The 22,699-nt window shown below is 39.3% G+C and overlaps 41 non-coding genes across 41 annotated transcripts; 40 read left to right on the forward strand and 1 right to left on the reverse strand.

The window, feature by feature from the left end:
• Positions 1-593: 593 nt before the first annotated feature.
• On the reverse strand, positions 594-666 carry TRNAR-UCG (transfer RNA arginine (anticodon UCG)). Its single transcript has one exon. It is a non-coding gene; the product is annotated as a tRNA-Arg (tRNA).
• Positions 667-2,521: 1,855 nt separating this feature from the next.
• Positions 2,522-2,594, forward strand: TRNAR-UCG (transfer RNA arginine (anticodon UCG)). Its single transcript has one exon. It is a non-coding gene; the product is annotated as a tRNA-Arg (tRNA).
• Positions 2,595-2,837: 243 nt separating this feature from the next.
• TRNAR-UCG (transfer RNA arginine (anticodon UCG)) lies at positions 2,838-2,910 on the forward strand. Its single transcript has one exon. It is a non-coding gene; the product is annotated as a tRNA-Arg (tRNA).
• A 559-nt stretch (positions 2,911-3,469) lies between these two features.
• Positions 3,470-3,542, forward strand: TRNAR-UCG (transfer RNA arginine (anticodon UCG)). Its single transcript has one exon. It is a non-coding gene; the product is annotated as a tRNA-Arg (tRNA).
• A 233-nt stretch (positions 3,543-3,775) lies between these two features.
• On the forward strand, positions 3,776-3,848 carry TRNAR-ACG (transfer RNA arginine (anticodon ACG)). The gene has a single exon. It is a non-coding gene; the product is annotated as a tRNA-Arg (tRNA).
• Positions 3,849-4,261: 413 nt separating this feature from the next.
• Positions 4,262-4,334, forward strand: TRNAR-UCG (transfer RNA arginine (anticodon UCG)). The gene has a single exon. It is a non-coding gene; the product is annotated as a tRNA-Arg (tRNA).
• A 242-nt stretch (positions 4,335-4,576) lies between these two features.
• Positions 4,577-4,649, forward strand: TRNAR-UCG (transfer RNA arginine (anticodon UCG)). The gene has a single exon. It is a non-coding gene; the product is annotated as a tRNA-Arg (tRNA).
• A 1,517-nt stretch (positions 4,650-6,166) lies between these two features.
• Positions 6,167-6,239, forward strand: TRNAR-UCG (transfer RNA arginine (anticodon UCG)). The gene has a single exon. It is a non-coding gene; the product is annotated as a tRNA-Arg (tRNA).
• Positions 6,240-6,482: 243 nt separating this feature from the next.
• On the forward strand, positions 6,483-6,555 carry TRNAR-UCG (transfer RNA arginine (anticodon UCG)). Its single transcript has one exon. It is a non-coding gene; the product is annotated as a tRNA-Arg (tRNA).
• Positions 6,556-7,114: 559 nt separating this feature from the next.
• TRNAR-UCG (transfer RNA arginine (anticodon UCG)) lies at positions 7,115-7,187 on the forward strand. The gene has a single exon. It is a non-coding gene; the product is annotated as a tRNA-Arg (tRNA).
• A 396-nt stretch (positions 7,188-7,583) lies between these two features.
• On the forward strand, positions 7,584-7,656 carry TRNAR-UCG (transfer RNA arginine (anticodon UCG)). The gene has a single exon. It is a non-coding gene; the product is annotated as a tRNA-Arg (tRNA).
• A 90-nt stretch (positions 7,657-7,746) lies between these two features.
• On the forward strand, positions 7,747-7,819 carry TRNAR-UCG (transfer RNA arginine (anticodon UCG)). The gene has a single exon. It is a non-coding gene; the product is annotated as a tRNA-Arg (tRNA).
• A 3,813-nt stretch (positions 7,820-11,632) lies between these two features.
• TRNAR-UCG (transfer RNA arginine (anticodon UCG)) lies at positions 11,633-11,705 on the forward strand. Its single transcript has one exon. It is a non-coding gene; the product is annotated as a tRNA-Arg (tRNA).
• Positions 11,706-11,795: 90 nt separating this feature from the next.
• On the forward strand, positions 11,796-11,868 carry TRNAR-UCG (transfer RNA arginine (anticodon UCG)). Its single transcript has one exon. It is a non-coding gene; the product is annotated as a tRNA-Arg (tRNA).
• Positions 11,869-12,264: 396 nt separating this feature from the next.
• Positions 12,265-12,337, forward strand: TRNAR-ACG (transfer RNA arginine (anticodon ACG)). Its single transcript has one exon. It is a non-coding gene; the product is annotated as a tRNA-Arg (tRNA).
• Positions 12,338-12,427: 90 nt separating this feature from the next.
• On the forward strand, positions 12,428-12,500 carry TRNAR-UCG (transfer RNA arginine (anticodon UCG)). The gene has a single exon. It is a non-coding gene; the product is annotated as a tRNA-Arg (tRNA).
• A 243-nt stretch (positions 12,501-12,743) lies between these two features.
• Positions 12,744-12,816, forward strand: TRNAR-UCG (transfer RNA arginine (anticodon UCG)). Its single transcript has one exon. It is a non-coding gene; the product is annotated as a tRNA-Arg (tRNA).
• A 90-nt stretch (positions 12,817-12,906) lies between these two features.
• Positions 12,907-12,979, forward strand: TRNAR-UCG (transfer RNA arginine (anticodon UCG)). The gene has a single exon. It is a non-coding gene; the product is annotated as a tRNA-Arg (tRNA).
• A 233-nt stretch (positions 12,980-13,212) lies between these two features.
• Positions 13,213-13,285, forward strand: TRNAR-ACG (transfer RNA arginine (anticodon ACG)). Its single transcript has one exon. It is a non-coding gene; the product is annotated as a tRNA-Arg (tRNA).
• A 91-nt stretch (positions 13,286-13,376) lies between these two features.
• On the forward strand, positions 13,377-13,449 carry TRNAR-UCG (transfer RNA arginine (anticodon UCG)). The gene has a single exon. It is a non-coding gene; the product is annotated as a tRNA-Arg (tRNA).
• A 243-nt stretch (positions 13,450-13,692) lies between these two features.
• TRNAQ-UUG (transfer RNA glutamine (anticodon UUG)) lies at positions 13,693-13,765 on the forward strand. Its single transcript has one exon. It is a non-coding gene; the product is annotated as a tRNA-Gln (tRNA).
• A 90-nt stretch (positions 13,766-13,855) lies between these two features.
• TRNAR-UCG (transfer RNA arginine (anticodon UCG)) lies at positions 13,856-13,928 on the forward strand. Its single transcript has one exon. It is a non-coding gene; the product is annotated as a tRNA-Arg (tRNA).
• Positions 13,929-14,478: 550 nt separating this feature from the next.
• On the forward strand, positions 14,479-14,551 carry TRNAR-UCG (transfer RNA arginine (anticodon UCG)). Its single transcript has one exon. It is a non-coding gene; the product is annotated as a tRNA-Arg (tRNA).
• A 90-nt stretch (positions 14,552-14,641) lies between these two features.
• On the forward strand, positions 14,642-14,714 carry TRNAR-UCG (transfer RNA arginine (anticodon UCG)). Its single transcript has one exon. It is a non-coding gene; the product is annotated as a tRNA-Arg (tRNA).
• Positions 14,715-15,417: 703 nt separating this feature from the next.
• TRNAR-UCG (transfer RNA arginine (anticodon UCG)) lies at positions 15,418-15,490 on the forward strand. Its single transcript has one exon. It is a non-coding gene; the product is annotated as a tRNA-Arg (tRNA).
• An 80-nt stretch (positions 15,491-15,570) lies between these two features.
• TRNAC-ACA (transfer RNA cysteine (anticodon ACA)) lies at positions 15,571-15,643 on the forward strand. The gene has a single exon. It is a non-coding gene; the product is annotated as a tRNA-Cys (tRNA).
• Positions 15,644-16,049: 406 nt separating this feature from the next.
• On the forward strand, positions 16,050-16,122 carry TRNAR-UCG (transfer RNA arginine (anticodon UCG)). Its single transcript has one exon. It is a non-coding gene; the product is annotated as a tRNA-Arg (tRNA).
• An 80-nt stretch (positions 16,123-16,202) lies between these two features.
• TRNAR-UCG (transfer RNA arginine (anticodon UCG)) lies at positions 16,203-16,275 on the forward strand. Its single transcript has one exon. It is a non-coding gene; the product is annotated as a tRNA-Arg (tRNA).
• A 396-nt stretch (positions 16,276-16,671) lies between these two features.
• Positions 16,672-16,744, forward strand: TRNAR-UCG (transfer RNA arginine (anticodon UCG)). Its single transcript has one exon. It is a non-coding gene; the product is annotated as a tRNA-Arg (tRNA).
• Positions 16,745-17,130: 386 nt separating this feature from the next.
• On the forward strand, positions 17,131-17,203 carry TRNAR-ACG (transfer RNA arginine (anticodon ACG)). Its single transcript has one exon. It is a non-coding gene; the product is annotated as a tRNA-Arg (tRNA).
• A 91-nt stretch (positions 17,204-17,294) lies between these two features.
• TRNAR-UCG (transfer RNA arginine (anticodon UCG)) lies at positions 17,295-17,367 on the forward strand. Its single transcript has one exon. It is a non-coding gene; the product is annotated as a tRNA-Arg (tRNA).
• Positions 17,368-17,447: 80 nt separating this feature from the next.
• TRNAC-ACA (transfer RNA cysteine (anticodon ACA)) lies at positions 17,448-17,520 on the forward strand. Its single transcript has one exon. It is a non-coding gene; the product is annotated as a tRNA-Cys (tRNA).
• Positions 17,521-17,926: 406 nt separating this feature from the next.
• TRNAR-UCG (transfer RNA arginine (anticodon UCG)) lies at positions 17,927-17,999 on the forward strand. Its single transcript has one exon. It is a non-coding gene; the product is annotated as a tRNA-Arg (tRNA).
• Positions 18,000-18,396: 397 nt separating this feature from the next.
• TRNAR-UCG (transfer RNA arginine (anticodon UCG)) lies at positions 18,397-18,469 on the forward strand. Its single transcript has one exon. It is a non-coding gene; the product is annotated as a tRNA-Arg (tRNA).
• Positions 18,470-19,334: 865 nt separating this feature from the next.
• On the forward strand, positions 19,335-19,407 carry TRNAR-UCG (transfer RNA arginine (anticodon UCG)). Its single transcript has one exon. It is a non-coding gene; the product is annotated as a tRNA-Arg (tRNA).
• Positions 19,408-19,822: 415 nt separating this feature from the next.
• On the forward strand, positions 19,823-19,895 carry TRNAR-UCG (transfer RNA arginine (anticodon UCG)). Its single transcript has one exon. It is a non-coding gene; the product is annotated as a tRNA-Arg (tRNA).
• Positions 19,896-20,292: 397 nt separating this feature from the next.
• TRNAR-UCG (transfer RNA arginine (anticodon UCG)) lies at positions 20,293-20,365 on the forward strand. The gene has a single exon. It is a non-coding gene; the product is annotated as a tRNA-Arg (tRNA).
• Positions 20,366-21,086: 721 nt separating this feature from the next.
• On the forward strand, positions 21,087-21,159 carry TRNAR-UCG (transfer RNA arginine (anticodon UCG)). The gene has a single exon. It is a non-coding gene; the product is annotated as a tRNA-Arg (tRNA).
• Positions 21,160-21,392: 233 nt separating this feature from the next.
• Positions 21,393-21,465, forward strand: TRNAC-ACA (transfer RNA cysteine (anticodon ACA)). The gene has a single exon. It is a non-coding gene; the product is annotated as a tRNA-Cys (tRNA).
• Positions 21,466-22,044: 579 nt separating this feature from the next.
• TRNAR-UCG (transfer RNA arginine (anticodon UCG)) lies at positions 22,045-22,117 on the forward strand. Its single transcript has one exon. It is a non-coding gene; the product is annotated as a tRNA-Arg (tRNA).
• A 397-nt stretch (positions 22,118-22,514) lies between these two features.
• Positions 22,515-22,587, forward strand: TRNAR-UCG (transfer RNA arginine (anticodon UCG)). The gene has a single exon. It is a non-coding gene; the product is annotated as a tRNA-Arg (tRNA).
• Positions 22,588-22,699: the final 112 nt, after the last annotated feature.

Consider the following 22,699-nt stretch of genomic DNA (forward strand, 5'->3'; position numbering starts at 1 on the left):
GAAGGCAGACGCGTTATCCATTACGCCACAAGCCCGTGCTTTGTATTTCAAAACATTTTTTCCAAACATTGTATTTATACGATATTTTCTTTTGTGACGTATAAAAGACCTATAAAAATCAACACCGACCTTGCCATGAAACGAACCTGGAATCTTCCGATCCGTAGGCAGACGTACTACCCATTGCGTCACAAGCAAGTTAGGGTCTGACAAAATGAAATTGAAACATTGCAATATTATTAATTTGCCTACAAGAAATCTCTTATAAATGTAAATAGCGAGCTTGCCAAGACTCGAACCTGGAATCTTCTGCATCGAAGGCAGACGCGTTATCCATTACGCCACAAGCCAGTGCTTTGTAGTACAAAAATAATTTTCCAAACATTGTATTTATACGATATTTTCTTTTGTGACGTATAAAAGACCCATAAAAATCAACACCGACCTTGCCATGAAACGAACCTGGAATCTTCTGCTCCGTAGGCAGACGTTCTACGCATTGCGTCACAAGCAAGTTAGAGTCTGACAAAATGAAATTGTAGCACTGCAATTTTATTAATTTGCCTACAAAAATCTCTTATAAATGTAAATAGCGAGCTTGCCAGGACTCGAACCTGGAATCTTCTGCATCGAAGGCAGACGCGTTATCCAATACGCCACAAGCCCGCGCTTTGTACTACAAAACATTTTTCCAAAACATTGTATTTATACGATATTTTCCTTTATGACGTATAAAAGACCTATAAAACCAACACCGACCTTGCCAGGAATCGAACCTGGAATCTTCTGCTCCGTAGGCAGTCGTTTTATCCATTGCGCCACAAGCCCTTGCTTTGTATTACAAAAATGTTTTTCCAAACATTCTATTTATACGATATTTTCTTTTATGACGTATAAAAGACCTATGAAAATCGACACCGAGCTTGCCAGCACTCGAACCTGGAATCTTCTGCTCCGTAGGAAGACGCGTTATCCATTGCGCCACTAGCCCGCTATAATCTGACAAAAAGATATTGAATCTATGCAATATTATTTATTTGCCTTTTAATAAATGCTAGAAATCTCTTATAAATGTAAATAGCGAGCTTGCCAGGACTCGAACATGGAATCTTCTGCTCCGTAGGCAGACACGTTATCCATTGCGCCACAAGCCGGTGATAGTCTGACAAAATGATATTGAAAAATTGCAATATTATTAATTTGCCTGCTAAAAATCTGTTATAAATGTAAATAACGAGCTTGCCATGACTCGAACCTGGAATCTTCTTCTTCGAAGAATGACACGTTATCCTTTACGCAACAAGCCCTTGCTTTGTATTACAAAAAGGTTTTTCCAAACATTCTATTATACTATATTTTCTTTTATGACGTATAAAAGACCTATGAAAATCAACACTGAGCTTGCCAGGACTCGAACCTGGAATCTTCTGCTCCGTAGGAAGACGCGTTATCCATTGCGCCACTAGCCCGTTATAATCTGACAAAAAGATATTGAAGCTATGCAATATTATTTATTTGCCTTCTAATATATGCTAGAAATCTCTTATTAATGTAAATAGTCAGCTTTTCAGGACTCGAACCTGCAATCTTCTGCTTCGAAGGCAGACGCGTTACCCATTACGCCACAAGCCCGTGCATTGTATTACAAAGAACGTTTTGCAAACATTGTATTTATACGATACTTTCTTTTATGACGTATAAAAGACCTATGAAAATCAACACTGATCTTGCCAGGACGGGCTTGTGGAGTAATGGATAACGCGTCTGCCTTCGAAGCAGAAGATTCCAGGTTCGGGTCCTGGCAAGCTCGTTATTTACATTTATAGCAGATTTCTAGCAGGCAAATTATTAATATTGCAACGCTTCAATATCATTTTGTTAGACTCTAACTGGTTTGTGGCGCAATGGATAACGCGTCTGCCTACGGGTCAGAAGATTCCAGGTTCGAGTCCTGGCAAGCTCGGTGTAATTTTATAGGTCTTTTATACGTCATAAAAGAAAATATCTTATAAATACAATGTTTGGAAAAAATGTTTTGTAATACAAAGCACGGGCTTGTGGCGTAATGGATAACTCGTCTGCCTTGGAAGCAGAAGATTCCAGGTTCGAGTCCTGGCAAGCTCGTTAGTTACATTTATAACTGTTTTCTATGAGGTAAATCAATAATATTGCAACGCTTCAATATCATTTTATTACACTGTAACTGGGTTGTGGCGCAATGGACAACGTGTCTGCCTACGGAGCAGAAGATTCCTGGTTCGAGTCCTGGCAAGCTCGTTATTTACATTTATAACAGATTTCTAGCAGGCAAATTATTAATATTGCAACGGCTCAATATCATTTTGTTAGATTCTAACTGGCTCGTGGTGCAATGGACAACGTGTCTGCCTACGGAGCAGAAGATTCCAGGTTCGAGTCCTGGCAAGCTCGGTGTTGATTTTTATAGGTCTTTTATACGTCATAAAGGAAAATATCCTATAAATACAAAGTTTAGAAAAAGTTTATTTGTAAAACAAATCACAGGCTTGTGGCGTAAAGGATAACGCGTCTGCCTTCGAAGCAGAAGATTCCAGGTTCGAGTCCTGGCAGGCTCATTATTTACATTAATAACAGATTTCTAGCAGGCAAATTATTAATATTGCAACGCTTCAAAACCATTTTGTTAGACTCTAACTGGTTTGTGGCGCAATGGATAACGCGTCTGCCTACGGAGCAGAAGATTCCAGGTTCGGGTCCTGGCAAGCTCGGTGTTGATATTTATGGGTCTTATATACGTCATAAAAGAAAATATCGTATAAATACAATGTATGGAAAAAATGTTTTGTAATACAAAGCACGGGTTTGTGGCGTAATGGATAACGCGTCTGCCTTCGAAACAGAAGATTCCAGGTTCGAGTCCTGGCAAGCTCGCTATTTACATTTATAAGAGATTTCTAGCATATATTAAAAGGCAAATAAATAATATTGCAATTCTTCAATAGCATTTTGTCAGACTCTAACAGGCTTGTGGCGCAATGGATAACACGTCTGCCTTCGAAGCAGATGATTCCAGGTTCGAGTCTTGGCAAGCTCGTTATTTACATTTATAAAAGATTTCTAGCAGGCAAATTATTAGTATTGCAACGCTTCAATATCATTTTGTTACATTCTAACTGGCTTGTGGCGCAATGGACAACGTGTCTGCCTACAGAGCAGATGATTCCAGGTTCGAGTCTTGGCAAGCTCGTTATTTACATTTATAACAGATTTCTAGCAGGCAAATTATTAATATTGCAACGCTTCAATATCATTTTGTTACATTCTAACTGGCTTGTGGCGCAATGGACAACGTGTCTGCCAACAGAGCTGAAGATTCCAGGTTCGGGTCCTGGCAAGCTCGTTGTTGATATTTATGGGTCTTTTATACGTCATAAAAGAAAATATCGTATAAATACAATGTTTGGGAAAAATGTTTAGTAATACGAAGGTCGGGCTTGTGGCGTAATGGATAACGCGTCTGCCTTCGAAGCAGAAGATTCCAGGTTCGAGTCCTGGCAAGCTCGATAGTTACATTTATAACTGTTTTCTAGCAGGTAAATCAATAATATTGCAACGCTTCAATATCATATTGTTAGACTCTAACTGGCTTGTGACGCAATGGACAACGTGTCTGCCTACGGAGCAGAAGATTCCAGGTTCGAGTCCTGGCAAGCTCGTTATTTACATTTATAACAGATTTCTAGCAGGTAAATTATTAATATTGCAACGCTTCAATATCATTTTGTTAGACTCTAACTGGCTTGTGGCGCAATGGATAACGCGTCTGCCTACGGAGCAGAAGATTCCAGGTTCGAGTCCTGGCAAGCTCGGTGTTGATTTTTATGGGTCTTTTATACGTCATTAAAGAAAATATCGTATAAATAGAATGTTTGGAAAAACATTTTTGTAATACAAAGCAAGGGCTTGTGGCGTAAAGGATAACGAGTCATTCTTCGAAGAAGAAGATTCCAGGTTCGAGTCCTCGCAAGCTCGGTGTATTTTTATAGGTCTTTTATACGTCATAAAGGAAAATATCGTATAAATACAAAGTTTATAAAAATTTTTTTGTAAAACAAAGCACGGGCTTGTGGCGTAATGGATAATGCGTCTGCCTTCGAAGCTGAAGATTCCAGGTTCGAGTCCTCGCAAGCTCGGTGTATTTTTATAGGTCTTTTATACGTCATAAAGGAAAATATCGTATAAATACAAAGTTTACAAAAAGTTTTTTTGTAAAACAAAGCACGGGCTTGTGGCGTAATGGATAATGCGTCTGCCTTCGAAGCAGAAGATTCCAGGTTCGAGTCCTGGCAAGCTCGGTGTTGATTTTTATAGGTATTTTATACGTCATAAAAGAAAATATCGTTTAAATACAATGTTGCAAAAAGTTTTTTATATTACAAAGCACGGGCTTGTCGCGTAACGGATAACGCGTCTGCCATCGAAGCAGAAGATTCCAGGTTCTAGTCCTTGCATGCTCGTTATTTACATTTATAACAGATTTCTAGCAGGCAAATTATTAATATTGCAACGCTTTTATATCATTTTGTTAGATTCTAACTGGCTTGTGGCGCAATGGACAACGTGTCTGCCTTCGGAGCAGAAGATTCCAGGTTCGAGTCCTGGCAAGCTCGGTGTTGAATTTTATAGGTCTTTTATATGTCATAAAAGAAAATATCGTATAAATACAATGTTTGGAAAAAATGTTTTGTAATACAAAGGACGGGCTTGTGGCGCAATGGATAACGCGTCTGCCCACGGAGTAGAAGATTCCAGGTTCTAGTCCTTGCAAGCTCGTTATTTACATTTATAAGAGATTTCTAGCATATATTAGAAAGCAAATTAATAATATTGCAATTCTTCAATAGCATTTTGTCAGACTCAAACGGGCTTGTGGCGCAATGGATAACGCGTCTGCCTACGGGTCAGAAGATTCCAGGTACGAGTCCTGGCAAGCTCGGTGTTGATTATTATAGGTCTTTTATACGTCATAAAGGAAAATATCGTATAAATACAAAGTTTACACAAAGTTTTTTTGTAAAACAAAGCATGGGCTTGTGGCGTAACGGATAACGCGTCTGCCATCGAAGCAGAAGATTCCAGGTTCTAGTCCTTGCATGCTCGTTATTTACATTTATAACAGATTTCTAGCAGGCAAATTATTAATATTGCAACGCTTCAATATCATTTTGTTAGATTCTAACTGGCTTGTGGCGCAATGGACAACGTGTCTGCCTACGGAGCAGAAGATTCCAGGTTCGAGTCCTGGCAAGCTCGGTGTTGAATTTTATAGGTCTTTTATATGTCATAAAAGAAAATATCGTATAAATACAATGTTTGGATAAAATGTTTTGTAATACAAAGGACGGGCTTGTGGAGTAATGGATAACGCGTCTGCCTTCGAAGCAGAAGATTCCAGGTTCGGGTCCTGGCAAGCTCGTTATTTACATTTATAGCAGATTTCTAGCAGGCAAATTATTAATATTGCAACGCTTCAATATCATTTTGTTAGACTCTAACTGGTTTGTGGCGCAATGGATAACGCGTCTGCCTACGGGTCAGAAGATTCCAGGTTCGAGTCCTGGCAAGCTCGGTGTAATTTTATAGGTCTTTTATACGTCATAAAAGAAAATATCTTATAAATACAATGTTTGGAAAAAATGTTTTGTAATACAAAGCACGGGCTTGTGGCGTAATGGATAACTCGTCTGCCTTGGAAGCAGAAGATTCCAGGTTCGAGTCCTGGCAAGCTCGTTAGTTACATTTATAACTGTTTTCTATGAGGTAAATCAATAATATTGCAACGCTTCAATATCATTTTATTACACTGTAACTGGGTTGTGGCGCAATGGACAACGTGTCTGCCTACGGAGCAGAAGATTCCTGGTTCGAGTCCTGGCAAGCTCGTTATTTACATTTATAACAGATTTCTAGCAGGCAAATTATTAATATTGCAACGGCTCAATATCATTTTGTTAGATTCTAACTGGCTCGTGGTGCAATGGACAACGTGTCTGCCTACGGAGCAGAAGATTCCAGGTTCGAGTCCTGGCAAGCTCGGTGTTGATTTTTATAGGTCTTTTATACGTCATAAAGGAAAATATCCTATAAATACAAAGTTTAGAAAAAGTTTATTTGTAAAACAAATCACAGGCTTGTGGCGTAAAGGATAACGCGTCTGCCTTCGAAGCAGAAGATTCCAGGTTCGAGTCCTGGCAGGCTCATTATTTACATTAATAACAGATTTCTAGCAGGCAAATTATTAATATTGCAACGCTTCAAAACCATTTTGTTAGACTCTAACTGGTTTGTGGCGCAATGGATAACGCGTCTGCCTACGGAGCAGAAGATTCCAGGTTCGGGTCCTGGCAAGCTCGGTGTTGATATTTATGGGTCTTATATACGTCATAAAAGAAAATATCGTATAAATACAATGTATGGAAAAAATGTTTTGTAATACAAAGCACGGGTTTGTGGCGTAATGGATAACGCGTCTGCCTTCGAAACAGAAGATTCCAGGTTCGAGTCCTGGCAAGCTCGCTATTTACATTTATAAGAGATTTCTAGCATATATTAAAAGGCAAATAAATAATATTGCAATTCTTCAATAGCATTTTGTCAGACTCTAACAGGCTTGTGGCGCAATGGATAACACGTCTGCCTTCGAAGCAGATGATTCCAGGTTCGAGTCTTGGCAAGCTCGTTATTTACATTTATAAAAGATTTCTAGCAGGCAAATTATTAGTATTGCAACGCTTCAATATCATTTTGTTACATTCTAACTGGCTTGTGGCGCAATGGACAACGTGTCTGCCTACAGAGCAGATGATTCCAGGTTCGAGTCTTGGCAAGCTCGTTATTTACATTTATAACAGATTTCTAGCAGGCAAATTATTAATATTGCAACGCTTCAATATCATTTTGTTACATTCTAACTGGCTTGTGGCGCAATGGACAACGTGTCTGCCAACAGAGCTGAAGATTCCAGGTTCGGGTCCTGGCAAGCTCGTTGTTGATATTTATGGGTCTTTTATACGTCATAAAAGAAAATATCGTATAAATACAATGTTTGGGAAAAATGTTTAGTAATACGAAGGTCGGGCTTGTGGCGTAATGGATAACGCGTCTGCCTTCGAAGCAGAAGATTCCAGGTTCGAGTCCTGGCAAGCTCGATAGTTACATTTATAACTGTTTTCTAGCAGGTAAATCAATAATATTGCAACGCTTCAATATCATATTGTTAGACTCTAACTGGCTTGTGACGCAATGGACAACGTGTCTGCCTACGGAGCAGATGATTCCAGGTTCGAGTCCTGGCAAGCTCGTTATTTACATTTATAACAGATTTCTAGCAGGTAAATTATTAATATTGCAACGCTTCAATATCATTTTGTTAGACTCTAACTGGCTTGTGGCGCAATGGATAACGCGTCTGCCTACGGAGCAGAAGATTCCAGGTTCGGGTTTTGGCAAGCTCGGTGTTGATATTTATGGGTCTTATATACGTCATAAAAGAAAATATCGTATAAATACAATGTATGGAAAAAATGTTTTGTAATACAAAGCACGGGTTTGTGGCTTAATGGATAACGCGTCTGCCTTCGAAGCAGAAGATTCCAGGTTCGAGTCCTGGCAAGCTCGCTATTTACATTTATAAGAGATTTCTAGCATACATTAAAAGGCAAATAAATAATATTGCAATTCTTCAATAGCTTTTTGTCAGACTCTAACGGGCTTGTGGCGCAATGGATAACGCTTCTGCCTTCGAAGCAGATGATTCCAGGTTCGAGTCCTGGCAAGCTCGTTATTTACATTTATAACAGATTTCTAGCAGGCAAATTATTACCTCTCCGAGTGACGTATGTCACGGAGAGGTATTACACCGGCCGTGTCTGTCTGTCTGTCTGTGTGTCTGTCAGACCCCACGTGACCGCGTTCGCAGTTTGCGTATCGGAGCAAACAAATACCCGATTTCCGGAACGCGTTCGCGGTTCACGGAAATTTGGCCATTCATCTACCAACACTAGTCTTTACTAACTGGCTTCTAAGGACCACAATCTGCTAGTCTTTGTCCATCCCACATGGACACTAGTCTGTATTTGCTAGCTTCCAAGCACCACCATCTTCTGTTCTTCGTCAATTTCACCTTGACACCAGCTTCTATGCACCACCATCTTCTGTCCTTCGTCAATTCCACATTGACACCAGCTTCTACGCACCACCATCTTCTGTTCTTTGTCAATTACACATTGACACCAGCTTCAATGCACCACCATCTTCAGGTCTTTTGTCCATTCCACATGGACGCCAGTCAGTACATTCAGGCTTCTTTTCCTCCGTCATCGTTTGGTTTCAAGATATACGCGGCGATCGGCTAGGGTTACGAGAAACGTCTAGCCTCCCAATGGCAGGGCTTCCACCATCGGTCCACGCAAATGCGTTTTTATCTATTATTTGGTTTTAAGATATACGCGGCGATCGGCTAGGGTTACGAGAAACGTCTAGCCTCCCAATGGCAGGGCTTCCACCAAAGGTTCACGCGAATGCGTTTTTATCTATTATTATAATGGAAACGAAACGTATATATACCCCAAAATTTGAAAAAAGCGGGCAAGAGGGGTACCCTTCACTTTTAACGTCAATATTAGCATAGTTTCGAAAGATAATAGGAACAACTTTATTTTAAACGATTTAACTATTTTTAAAGTTATTTACTGGCGATTAAAATAATTAAAAATAATTATATTTATTTAAATATTAAAGATAAACCCAAGTACCGAAGTCGTTAAATCATTGCCTCCTATATCTTTCAAGGCCCGTGCATTGCGTCATATTTCGTACATTGTCTCTTATATTTTTTTAGGCCCGTGCATTGCGTTATATTTCCTACATTGCCTCCTGTATCTATCTAGGCCCGTGCATTGCGATATATTTTTGAGAACAACAACCAAAATGGGAAGCTCCTCTCTCTCTGTTATATGAAATGAAAATATGGATAATATTTTCGGCAATTCGATTTGAATGGCTCTTTCTGATGTATCATTCTCTCAGCACTGTTCATAATGGACAGGAACTTAGAGATTCGAGACACTTGGAATTACGATAGTGTTTCAAATCCTCTGTAATGAGGGCTTAACGACTTGGAGTGACTGGAAAGATAGATACACATCCTATTTTTTAGTTGTACCACAATGTTGCCAGGCGTTTATTGAAGGATGCTTGGGTACTTGGTACAGACTGTTACGTCTACCAAGTTTCCTAGCATCCAAGAATAAATAGGATTCATAGAAGCCAGTGTTATGGGCATGTCATGGGTCAAGTCGTTAAATATATCGACGCAGTTAAATAGCTGATGGCATTATTTTATCCACTTTCTCATTGCGTTTCGAGTGGAAGTTCAACTTTGGCACGGACGACAGATGGCGCTCTTAACCTTCTACCCCCAAAAATCGCAGTTGTCTGCTCGTTTTCCCCTTCCGCGTTTTTTCGTTATAAACTTATGATTTAACGAACTGTTAAGATAAAATTTCATATTTCCTTAGACAGATAAGCTTCTACTCCTTTCATCTTACTCCCAGTTAGATTTAACCTTGTTAAAACATAATCAGATGAATTTGAGTTATAATGTCTAGGAGTGATAGAGACATTTTTACCGATGTCTAGAGATGTTAAGCTTAAGCGAAATTGTTTACGTTTGAATAAAAATACCGCTTCCAGTAGTGGGTTTATAGTACTCCTTGTTTGTGTAAGATTAGTGTAGCTGTAGAGCGTTGTTGCTGTTTAGTTTATACGCCCCCTAGGCCTATTTGTGAAAGACCTTTTTTTACGCACTTTTATCATTCTTTATTTGAAAAAAGTGTTGGCAATGTATATTTTTTAAATATGACGGAATTGCTGTTGGTATGATAGCGCCCTATTCGCGAAAAAACCCTTTTTTTAAATAGTTGATTCATTCTTTGATAGAATTTCGAAGGAAGAAGTTAAGTGTTAAATTTGCTCGATTAATTTTGTTCGGCAAATAATATAATTAAGCCTTACGTATTACTGAAGGAGATTGATTTTGCCAACCTGTGTGAGTATTTAAGGAGATTGATTTTGCTAACCTTTGTGAGTATTTAACTGATTAATAAGTAAATGGAGGAAGATAATAATTTAAGTAAAGAGGAAATCAGAAAACGAAAGGCAAGGGAAAGAATGAGGGCAAAAAGGTCAGATCCTGAATTTAGGAAACGAGAAAATGAAAGGAGAAGAGCGTTAGCCGCGGAAAAAAGGCTGTTTCTGGAACAGGTTCTAGCACGCAAAATGTTGGTCCTACCACGAGGCCAGTTGGCCATGATCGTACGAAAGATAATGCATTAAATAAATGTTCTATTGAAAGTACTGTAGGCGTAGGCATATCTATTAATAAGGAACCCAATAATGTACAAAATGTTAATGCTAATATTAGTGAAATCATCGAAAGCGATGAACAAGTACGAGCCTAGCTTATGTGTGATTGGGTTGTGGCTTCCATGTTTTGGGGACATTTGCTTTTTGTGTGGCGATGTATGATTCAGCTTTGATATGGACAAATGTTACAAATCATACTGGTAGACTAAGAATACGGTTGAGGTATAGCAAGAGAGTAGAGTTTCCCCAGCAATTGAGAGATATTGAAAAGGCTTGAACAATTGACTATTTTAAAATTGAATTCCTGCACTTGCAAAGAATTAAAAATATATATTAGGTTGTTTAAGGGGTAGTGATAGTCATCTCCACTCGGAGAGGTAATATTTTGGCTTTCCCAACTTGTTAATATTGCAACGCTTCAATATCATTTTGTTACATTCTAACTGGCTTGTGGCGCAATGGACAACGTGTCTGCCAACAGAGCAGAAGATTCCAGGTTCGGGTCCTGGCAAGCTCGTTATTTACATTTATAACAGATTTCTAGCAGGCAAATTATTAATATTGCAACGCTTCAATATCATTTTGTTAGACTCTAACTGGCTTGTGGCGCAATGGACAACGTGTCTGCCTACGGAGCAGATGATTCCGGGTTCGAGTCTTGGCAAGCTCGTTATTTACATTTATAACAGATTTCTAGCAGGCAAATTATTAATATTGCAACGCTTCAATATCATTTTGTTAGATTCTAACTGGCTTGTTGCACAATGGACAACGTGTCTGCCTACGGGTCAGAAGATTCCAGGTTCGAGTCCTGGCAAGCTCGGTGTAATTTTATAGGTCTTTTATACGTCATAAAAGAAAATATATTATAAATACAATGTTTGGAAAAAATGTTTTGTAATACAAAGCACGGGCTTGTGGCGTAACGGATAACGCGCCTGCCATCGAAGCAGAAGATTCCAGGTTCTAGTCCTTGCATGCTCGTTATTTACACTTATAACAGATTTCTAGCAGGCAAATTATTAATATTGCAACGCTTCAATATCATTTTGTTAGATTCTAACTGGCTTGTTGCACAATGGACAACGTGTCTGCCTACGGGTCAGAAGATTCCAGGTTCGAGTCCTGGCAAGCTCGGTGTTGATTTTTATAGGTCTTTTATACGTCATAAAGGAAAATATCGTATAAATACAAAGTTTAGAAAAAGTTTATTTGTAAAACAGTGCACGGGCTTGTGGCGTAATGGATAACGCGTCTGCCTTCGAAGCAGGAGATTCCAGGTTCGAGTCCTGGCAAGCTCGGTGTTGATTTTTATAGGTATTTTATACGTCATAAAAGAAAATATCGTTTAAATACAATGTTTGCAAAAAGTCTTTTGAATTACAAAGCACAGGCTTGTGGCGTAAAGGATAACGCGTCTGCCTTCGAAGCAGAAGATTCCAGGTTCGAGTCCTGGCAAGCTCATTATTTACATTTATAACAGATTTCTAGCAGGCAAATTATTAATATTGCAACGCTTCAAAACCATTTTGTTAGACTCTAACTGGTTTGTGGCGCAATGGATAACGCGTCTGCCTACGGAGCAGAAGATTCTAGGTTCGGGTCCTGGCAAGCTCGTTGTTGATATTTATGGGTCTTTTATACGTCATAAAAGAAAATATCGTATAAATACAATGTTTGGGAAAAATGTGTTCTTATACAAAGCACCGGCTTGTGGCGTAACGGATAACGCGTCTGTCATCGAAGCAGAAGATTCCAGGTTCTAGTCCTTGCAAGCTCGTTATTTACATTTATAACAGATTTCTAGCAGGCAAATCAATAATATTGCAACGCTTCAATATCATTTTGTTAGACTCTAACAGGTTTGTGGCGCAATGGACAACGTGTCTGCCTACGGAGCAGAAGATTCCAGGTTCGAGTCCTGGCAAGCTCGGTGTTGATTTTTATAGGTCTTTTATACGTCATAAAGGAAAAATCGTATAAATACAAAGTTTAGAAAAAGTTTATTTGTAAAACAAAGCACGGGCTTGTGGCGTAATGGATAATGCGTCTGCCTTCGAAGCAGAAGATTCCAGGTTCGAGTCCTGGCAAGCTCGTTAGTTACATCTCTAACTGTTTTCTAGCAGGCAAATCAATAATATTGCAACGCTTCAATATCATTTTGATACACTCTAACTGATTTGTGGCGCAATGGATAACGCGTCTGCCTACGGAGCAGAAGATTCCAGGTTCGGGTCCTGGCAAGCTCGGTGTTGATATTTATGGGTCTTATATACGTCATAAAAGAAAATATCGTATAAATACAATGTATGGAAAAAATGTTTTGTAATACAAAGCACGGGTTTGTGGCGTAATGGATAACGCGTCTGCCTTCGAAGCAGAAGATTCCAGGTTCGAGTCCTGGCAAGCTCGCTATTTACATTTATAAGAGATTTCTAGCATATATTAGAAGGCAAATAAATAATATTGCAATTCTTCAATAGCATTTTGTCAGACTCTAACGGGCTTGTGGCGCAATGGATAACGCGTCTGCCTTCGAAGCAGAAGATTCCAGGTTCGAGTCCTGGCAAGCTCGTTATTTACATTTATAACAGATTTCTAGCAGGAGAATTATTAATATTGCAACGCTTCAATATCATTTTGTTACATTCTAAATGGGTTGTGGCGCAATGGACAACGTGTCTGCCTACGGAGCAGAAGATTCCTGGTTCGAGTCCTGGCAAGCTCGTTATTTACATTTATAACAGATTTCTAGCAGGCAAATTATTAATATTGCAACGCCTCAGTATCATTTTGTTAGATTCTAACTGGCTCGTGGCGCAATGGACAACGTGTCTGCCTACGGAGCAGAAGATTCCAGGTTCGAGTCCTGGCGAGCTCGGTGTTGATTTATATAGGTCTTTTATACGTCATAAAGGAAAATATCGTATAAGTACAAAGTTTAGAAAAAGTTTATTTGTTAAACAAAGCACGGGCTTGTGGCGTAATGGATAACGCGTCTGCCTTCGAAGCAGAAGATTCCAGGTTCGAGTCCTGGCAAGCTCGTTAGTTACATTTATAACTGTTTTCTAGCAGGCAAATCAATAATATTGCAACGCTTCAATATCATTTTGTTACACTCTAACTGGTTTGTGGCGCAATGGATAACGCGTCTGCCTACGGAGCAGAAGATTCCAGGTTCGGGTCCTGGCAAGCTCGGTGTTGATATTTATGGGTCTTATATACGTCATAAAAGAAAATATCGTATAAATACAATGTATGGAAAAAATGTTTTGTAACACAAAGCACGGGTTTGTGGCGTAATGGATAACGCGTCTGCCTTTGAAGCAGAAGATTCCTGGTTCGAGTCCTGGCAAGCTCGCTATTTACATTTATAAGAGATTTCTAGCATCTATTAGAAGGCAAATAAATAATATTGCAATTCTTCAATAGCATTTTGTACGACTCTAACGGGCTTGTGGCGCAATGGATAACGCGTCTGCCTTCGAAGCAGAACATTCCAGGTTCGGGTCCTGGCAAGCTCGTTATTTACATATATAAAAGATTTCTAGCAGGCAAATTAATAAAATTGCAACCCTTCAATATCATTTTATTACACTGTAACTGGCTTGTGGCGCTATGGACAACGTGACTGCCTACGGAGCAGAAGATTCCAGGTTCGAGTCTTGGCAAGCTCGTTATTTACATTTATAACAGATTTCTAGCAGGCAAATTATTAATATTGCAACGCTTCAATATCATTTTGTTACATTCTAACTGGATTGTGGCGCAATGGACAACGTGTCCGCCTACGGAACAGAAGATTCCTGGTTCGAGTCCTGGCAAGCTCGTTATTTACATTTATAACATATTTCTAGCAGGCAAATTATTAATATTGCAACGCCTCAATATCATTTTGTTAAATTCTAACTGGCTCGTGGCGCAATGGACAACGTGTCTGCCTACGGAGCAGAAGATTCCAGGTTCGAGTCCTGGCAAGCTCGGTGTTGATTTATATAGGTCTTTTATACGTCATAAAGGAAAATATCGTATAAATACAAAGTTTAGAAAAAGTTTATTTGTAAAACAAAGAACGGGCTTGTGGCGTAATGGATAACGCGTCTGCCTTCGTAGCAGAAGATTCCAGGTTCGAGTCCTGGCAAGCTCGGTGTTGATTTTTATAGGTATTTTATACGTCATAAAACAAAATATCGTTTAAATACAATGTTTGCAAAAACTTTTTTGTATTCCAAAGCACAGGCTTGTGGCGTAAAGGATAACGCGTCTGCCTTCGAAGCAGAAGATTCCAGGTTCGAGTCCTGGCAAGCTCATTATTTACATTTATAACAGATTTCTAGCAGGCAAATTATTAATATGGCAACGCTTCAAAATCATTTTGTTAGACTCTAACGGGCTTGTAACACAATGGATAACTCGTCTGCCTTCGAAGCAGAAGATTCCAGGTTCGAGTCCTGGCAAGCTCGTTATTTACATTTATAACAGATTTCTAGCAGGCAAATCAATAATATTGCAACGCTTCAATATCATTTTGTTAGACTCTAACTGATTTGTGGCGCAATGGATAACGCGTCTGTCATCGAAGCAGAAGATTCCAGGTTCTAGTCCTTGCAAGCTCGTTATTTACATTTATAACAGATTTCTAGCAGGCAAATCAATAATATTGCAACGCTTCAATATCATTTTGTTAGACTCTATCTGATTTGTGGCGCAATGGATAACGCGTCTGTCTACGGAGCAGAAGATTCCAGGTTCGAGTCCTGGCAAGCTCATTATTTACATTTACAACAGATTTCTAGCCGGCAAAATATTAATATTGCAACTCTTCAAAACCATTTTGTTAGACTCTAACTGGTTTGTGGCGCAATGGACAACGTGTCTGCCTACGGAGCAGAAGATTCCAGGTTCGAGTCCTGGCAAGCTCGGTGTTGATTTTTATAGGTCTTTTATACGTCATAAAGGAAAATATCGTATAAATACAAAGTTTAGAAAAAGTTTATTTGTAAAACAAAGCAAGGGCTTGTGGCGTAATGGATAACGCGTCTGCCTTCGAAGCAGAAGATTCCAGGTTCGAGTCCTGGCAAGCTCGTTAATTACATTTATAACTGTTTTCTAGCAGGCAAGTCAATAATATTGCAACGCTTCAATATCATTTTGTTATACTTTAACTGGTTTGTGGCGCAATGGATAACGCGTCTGCCTACAGAGCAGAAGATTCCAGGTTCGAGTCCTGGCAAGCTCGGTGTTGATTTTTATAGGTCTTTTATATGTCATAAAAGAAAATATCGTATAAATACAATGTATGGAAAAAATGTTTCGTAATACAAAGTACGGGTTTGTGGCGTAATGGATAACGCGTCTGCCTTCGAAGAAGAAGATTCCAGGTTCTAGTCCTTGCAAGCTCGTTATTTACATTTTTAACAGATTTCTAGCAGGCAAATCAATAATATTGCAACGCTTCAATATCATTTTGTTAGACTCTTACTGATTTGTGGCGCAATGGATAACGCGTCTGCCTACGGAGCAGAAGATTCCAGGTTCGGGTCCTGGCAAGGTCGGTGTTGATATTTATGGGTCTTATATACGTCATAAAAGAAAATATCGTATAAATACAATGTATGGAAAAAATGTTTTGTAATACAAAGCACGGGTTTGTGGCGTAATGGATAACGCGTCTGCCTTCGAAGCAGAAGATTCCAGGTTCGAGTCCTGGCAAGCTCATTATTTACATTTATAACAGATTTCTAGCAGGCAAATTATTAATATGGCAACGCTTCAAAATCATTTTGTTAGACTCTAACGCGCTTGTAGCACAATGGATAACGCGTCTGCCTTCGAAGCAGAAGATTCCAGGTTCGAGTCCTGGCAAGCTCGTTATTTACATTTATAACAGATTTCTAGCAGGCAAATCAATAATATTGCAACGCTTCAATATCATTTTGTTAGACTCTAACTGATTTGTGGCGCAATGGATAACGCGTCTGTCATCGAAGCAGAAGATTCCAGGTTCTAGTCCTTGCAAGCTCGTTATTTACATTTATAACAGATTTCTAGCAGGCAAATCAATAATATTGCAACGCTTCAATATCCTTTTGTTAGACTCTATCTGATTTGTGGCGCAATGGATAACGCGTCTGTCTACGGAGCAGAAGATTCCAGGTTCGAGTCCTGGCAAGCTCGGTGTTGATATTTATGGGTCTTATATACGTCATAAAAGAAAATATCGTATAAATACAATGTATGGAAAAAATGTTTTGTAATACAAAGCACGGGTTTGTGGCGTAATGGATAACGCGTCTGCCTTCGAAGCAGAAGATTCCAGGTTCGAGTCCTGGCAAGCTCGTTATTTACATTTATAACAGATTTCTAGCAGGCAAATCAATAATATTGCAACGTTTCAATATCATTTTGTTAGACTCTAACTGGTTTGTGGCGCAATGGACAACGTGTCTGCCTACGGAGCAGAAGATTCCAGGTTCGAGTCCTGGCAAGCTCATTATTTACATTTATAACAGATTTCTAGCAGGCAAATTATTAATATTGCAACGCTTCAAAACCATTTTGTTAGACTCCAACTGGTTTGTGGCGCAATGGACAACGTGTCTGCCTACGGAGCAGAAGATTCCAGGTTCGAGTCCTGGCAAGCTCATTATTTACATTTATAACAGATTTCTAGCAGGGAAATTATTAATATTGCAACTCTTCAAAACCATTTTGTTAGACTCTAACTGGTTTGTGGCGCAATGGACAGCGTGTCTGCCTACGGAGCAGAAGATTCCAGGTTCGAGTCCTGGCAAGCTCGGTGTTGATTTTTATAGGTCTTTTATACGTCATAAAGGAAAATATCGTATAAATACAAAGTTTAGAAAAAGTTTATTTGTAAAACAAAGCAAGGGCTTGTGGCGTAATGGATAACGCGTCTGCCTTCGAAGCAGAAGATTCCAGGTTCGAGTCCTGGCAAGCTCGTTAATTACATTTATAACTGTTTTCTAGCAGGCAAGTCAATAATATTGCAACGCTTCAATATCATTTTGTTATACTTTAACTGGTTTGTGGCGCAATGGTTAACGCGTCTGCCTACAGAGCAGAAGATTCCAGGTTCGAGTCCTGGCAAGCTCGGTGTTGATTTTTATAGGTCTTTTATATGTCATAAAAGAAAATATCGTATAAATACAATGTATGGAAAAAATGTTTCGTAATACAAAGCACGGGTTTGTGGCGTAATGGATAACGCGTCTGCCTTCGAAGCAGAAGATTCCAGGTTCTAGTCCTTGCAAGCTCGTTATTTACATTTATAACAGATTTCTAGCAGGCAAATCAATAATATTGCAACGCTTCAATATCATTTTGTTAGACTCTTACTGATTTGTGGCGCAATGGATAACGCGTCTGCCTACGGAGCAGAAGATTCCAGGTTCGGGTCCTGGCAAGGTCGGTGTTGATATTTATGGGTCTTATATACGTCATAAAAGAAAATATCGTATAAATACAATGTATGGAAAAAATGTTTTGTAATACAAAGCACGGGTTTGTGGCGTAATGGATAACGCGTCTGCCTTCGAAGCAGAAGATTCCAGGTTCGAGTCATGGCAAGCTCGTTATTTACATTTATAACAGATTTCTAGCAGGCAAATCAATAATATTGCAACGCTTCAATATCATTTTGTTAGACTCTAACTGGTTTGTGGCGCAATGGACAACGTGTCTGCCTACGGAGCAGAAGATTCCAGGTTCGAGTCCTGGCAAGCTCATTATTTACATTTATAACAGATTTCTAGCAATGAAATTATTAATATTGCAACTCTTCAAAACCATTTTGTTAGACTCTAACTGGTTTGTGGCGCAATGGACAACGTGTTTGCCTACGGAGCAGAAGATTCCAGGTTCGAGTCCTGGCAAGCTCGGTGTTGATTTTTATAGGTCTTTTATACGTCATAAAGGAAAATATCGTATAAATACAAAGTTTAGAAAAGGTTTATTTGTAAAACAAACCAAGGGCTTGTGGCGTAATGGATAACGCGTCTGCCTTCGAAGCAGAAGATTCCAGGTTCGAGTCCTGGCAAGCTCGTTATTTACATTTATAACTGTTTTCTAGCAGGCAAATCAATAATATTGCAACGGTTCAATATCATTTTGTTACACTTTAACTGGTTTGTGGCGCAATGGATAACGCGTCTGCCTACGGAGCAGAAGATTCCAGGTTCGGGTGCTGGCAAGCTCGGTGTTGATATTTATGGGTCTTATATACGTCATAAAAGAAAATATCGTATAAATACAATGTATGGAAAAAATGTTTTGTAATACAAAGCACGGGTTTGTGGCGTAATGGATAACGCGTCTGCCTTCGAAGTAGAACATTCCAGGTTTGAGTCCTGGCAAGCTCGTTATTTACATATATAAAAGATTTCTAGCAGGCAAATTATTAATATTGCAACGCTTCAATATCATTTTATTACACTGTAACTGGCTTGTGGCGCTATGGACAACGTGACTGCCTACGGAGCAGAAGATTCCAGGTTCGAGTCTTGGCAAGCTCGTTATTTACATTTATAACAGATTTGTAGCAGGGAAATTATTAATACTGCAACGCTTCAATATCATTTTGTTAGATTCTAACTGGCTTGTTGCACAATGGACAACGTGTCTGCCTACGGGTCAGCAGATTCCAGGTTCGAGTCCTGGCAAGCTCGCTATTTACATTTATAACCGTTCACTAGCAGGCAAATCAATAATATTGCAACGCTTCAATATCATTTTGTTAGACTCTTACTGGTTTGTGGCGCAATGGATAACGCGTCTGCCTACGGAGCAGAAGATTCCAGGTTCGGGTCCTGGCAAGCTCGGTATTGATATTTATGGGTCTTATATACGTCATAAAAGAAAATATCGTATAAATACAATGTTTGGAAAAAATGTTTTGTAATACAAAGCACGGTCTTGTGGCGTAATGGATAACGCGTCTGCCTTCGAAGCAGAAAATTCCAGGTTCGAGTCCTGGCAAGCTCGCTATTTGCAATTATAAGAGATTTCTAGCATATATTAGAAGGCAAATAAATAATATTGCAATTCTTCAATAGCATTTTGTCAGACTCTAACGGGCTTGTGGCGCAATGAATAACGCGTCTGCCTTCGAAGCAGAATATTCCAGGTTCGGGTCCTGGCAAGCTCGGTGTTGATATTTATGGGTCTTATATACGTCATAAAAGAAAATATCGTATAAATACAATGTGTGGAAAAAATGTTTTGTAATACAAAGCACGGGTTTGTGGCGTAATGGATAACGCGTCTGCCTTCGAAGCAGAAGATTCCAGGTTCGAGTCCTCTCAAGCTCGCTATTTACATTTATAAGAGATTTCTAGCCTAATTAGAAGGCAAATAAATAATATTGCCATTCTTCAATAGCATTTTGTCAGACTCTAACGGGCTTGTGGCGCACTGGATAACGCGTCTGCCTTCGAAGCAGAAGATTCCAGGTTCGAGTCCTGGCAAGCTCATTTTTTACATTTATAACAGATTTCTAGCAGGCAAATTATTAATATTGCAGCGCTTCAATATCATTTTGTTACATTCTAACTGGGTTGTGGCGCAATGGACAACGTGTCTGTCTACGGAGCAGAAGATTCCTGGTTCGAGTCCTGGCAAGCTCGTTATTTACATTTATAACAGATTTCTAGCAGGAAAATTATTAATATTGCAACGCCTCAATATCATTTTGTTAGATTCTAACTGGCTCGTGGCGCAATGGACAACGTGTCTGCCTACGGAGCAGAAAATTCCAGGTTCGAGTCCTGGCAAGCTCGGTGTTGATTTTTACAGGTCTTTTATACGTCATAAAGGAAAATATCGTATAAATACAAAGTTTAGAAAAAGTTTATTTGTAAAACAAAGCACGGGCTTGTGGCGTAATGGATAACGCGTCTGCCTTCGAAGCAGAAGGTTCCAGGTTCGAGTCCTGGCAAGCTCGGTGTTGATTTTTATAGGTATTTTTACCGTCATAAAAGAAAATATCGTTTAAATACAATGTTTGCAATAAGTTTTTTGTATTAAAAAGCACAGGCTTGTGGCGTAAAGGATAACGCGTCTGCCTTCGAAGCAGAAGATTCAAGGTTCGAGTCCTGGCAGGCTCATTATTTACATTTATAACAGATTTCTAGCAGGCAAATTATTAATATTGCAACACTTCAAAACCATTTTGTTAGACTCTAACTGGTTTGTGGCGCAATGGATAACGCGTCTGCCTACGGAGCAGAAGATTCCAGTTTCGGGTCCTGGCAAGCTCGTTTTTGATATTTATGGGTCTTTTATACGTCATAAAAGAAAATATCGTATAAATACAATGTTTGTGAAAAATGTGTTCTAATACAAAGCCCGGGCTTGTGGCGTAACGGATAACGCGTCTGTCATCGAAGCAGAAGATTCCAGGTTCTAGTCCTTGCAAGCTCGTTATTTACATTTATAACAGATTTCTAGCAGGCAAATCAATAATATTGCAACGCTTCAATATCATTTTGTTAGACTCTAACTGATTTGTGGCGCAATGGATAACGCGTCTGCCTACGGAGCAGAAGATTCCAGGTTCGGGTCCTGGCGAGCTCGGTGTTGATATTTATGGGTCTTATATACGTCATAAAAGAAAATATCGTATAAATACAATGTATGGAAAAATGTTTTGTAATACAAAGCACGGGTTTGTGGCGTAATGGATAACGCGTCTGCCTTCGAAGCAGAAGATTCCAGGTTCGAGTCCTGGCAAGCTCGTTATTTACATTTATAACAGATTTCTAGCAGGCAAATCAATAATATTGCAACGCTTCAATATCATTTTGTTAGACTCTAACTGGTTTGTGGCGCAATGGACAACGTGTCTGCCTACGGAGCAGAAGATTCCAGGTTCGAGTCGTGGCAAGCTCGTTATTTACATTCATAACAGATTTCTAGCAGGCAAATTATTAATATTGCAACGCTTCAAAACCATTTTGTTAGACTCTAACTGGTTTGTGGCGCAATGGACAACGTGTCTGCCTACAGAGCAGAAGATTCCAGGTTCGAGTCCTGGCAAGCTCGCTATTTGCAATTATAAGAGATTTCTAGCATATATTAGAAGGCAAATAAATAATATTGCAATTCTTCAATAGCATTTTGTCAGACTCTAACGGGCTTGTGGCGCAATGGATAACGCGTCTGCTTTCGAAGCAGAATATTCCAGGTTCGGGTCCTGGCAAGCTCGGTGTTGATATTTATGGGTCTTATATACGTCATAAAAGAAAATATCGTATAAATACAATGTATGGAAAAAACGTTTTGTAATACAAAGCACGGGTTAGTGGCGTAATGGATAACGCGTCTGCCTACGGAGCAGAAGATTCCAGGTTCGGGTCCTGGCAAGCTCGGTGTTGATATTTATGGGTCTTATATACGTCATAAAAGAAAATATCGTATAAATACAATGTATGGAAAAATTGTTTTGTAATACAAAGCACGGGTTTGTGGTGTAATGGATAACGCGTCTGCCTTCGAAGCAGAAGATTCCAGGTTCGAGTCCTCTCAAGCTCGCTATTTACATTTATAACAGATTTCTAGCATATATTAGAAGGCAAATAAATAATATTGCAATACTTCAATAGCATTTTGTCAGACTCTAACGGGCTTGTGGCACAATGGATAACGCGTCTGCCTTCGAAGCAGAAGATTCCAGGTTCGAGTCCTGGCAAGCTCTTTATTTACATTTATAACAGATTTCTAGCAGGCAAATTATTAATATTGCAACGCTTCAATATCATTTTGTTACATTCTAACTGGGTTGTGGCGCAATGGACAACGTGTATGCCTACGGAGCAGAAGATTCCTGGTTCGAGTCCTGGCAAGCTCGTTATTTACATTTATAACAGATTTCTAGCAGGAAAATTATTAATATTGCAACGCCTCAATATCATTTTGTTAGATTCTGACTGGCTCGTGGCGCAATGGACAACGTGTCTGCCTACGGAGCAGAAGATTCCAGGTTAGAGTCCTGGAAAGCTCGGTGTTGATTTTTATAGGTCTTTTATACGTCATAAAGGAAAATATAGTATAAATACAAAGGTTAGGAAAAGTTTATTTGTAAAACAAAGCACGGGCTTGTGGCGTAATGGATAACGCGTCTGCCTTCGAAGCAGAAGATTCCAGGTTCGAGTCCTGGCAAGCTAGGTGTTGATTTTTCTAGGTATTTTTACCGTCATAAAAGAAAATATCGTTTAAATACAATGTTTGCAAAAAGTTTTTTGTATTACAAAGCACAGGCTTGTGGCGTAAAGGATAA

The sequence above is a fragment of the Phalangium opilio genome, unplaced genomic scaffold (assembly GCF_054372755.1).
Source record: "Phalangium opilio isolate 3A_F unplaced genomic scaffold, DU_Popi_V2 ptg000031l_1, whole genome shotgun sequence".
Lineage (NCBI taxonomy): Eukaryota > Metazoa > Arthropoda > Arachnida > Opiliones > Phalangiidae > Phalangium > Phalangium opilio.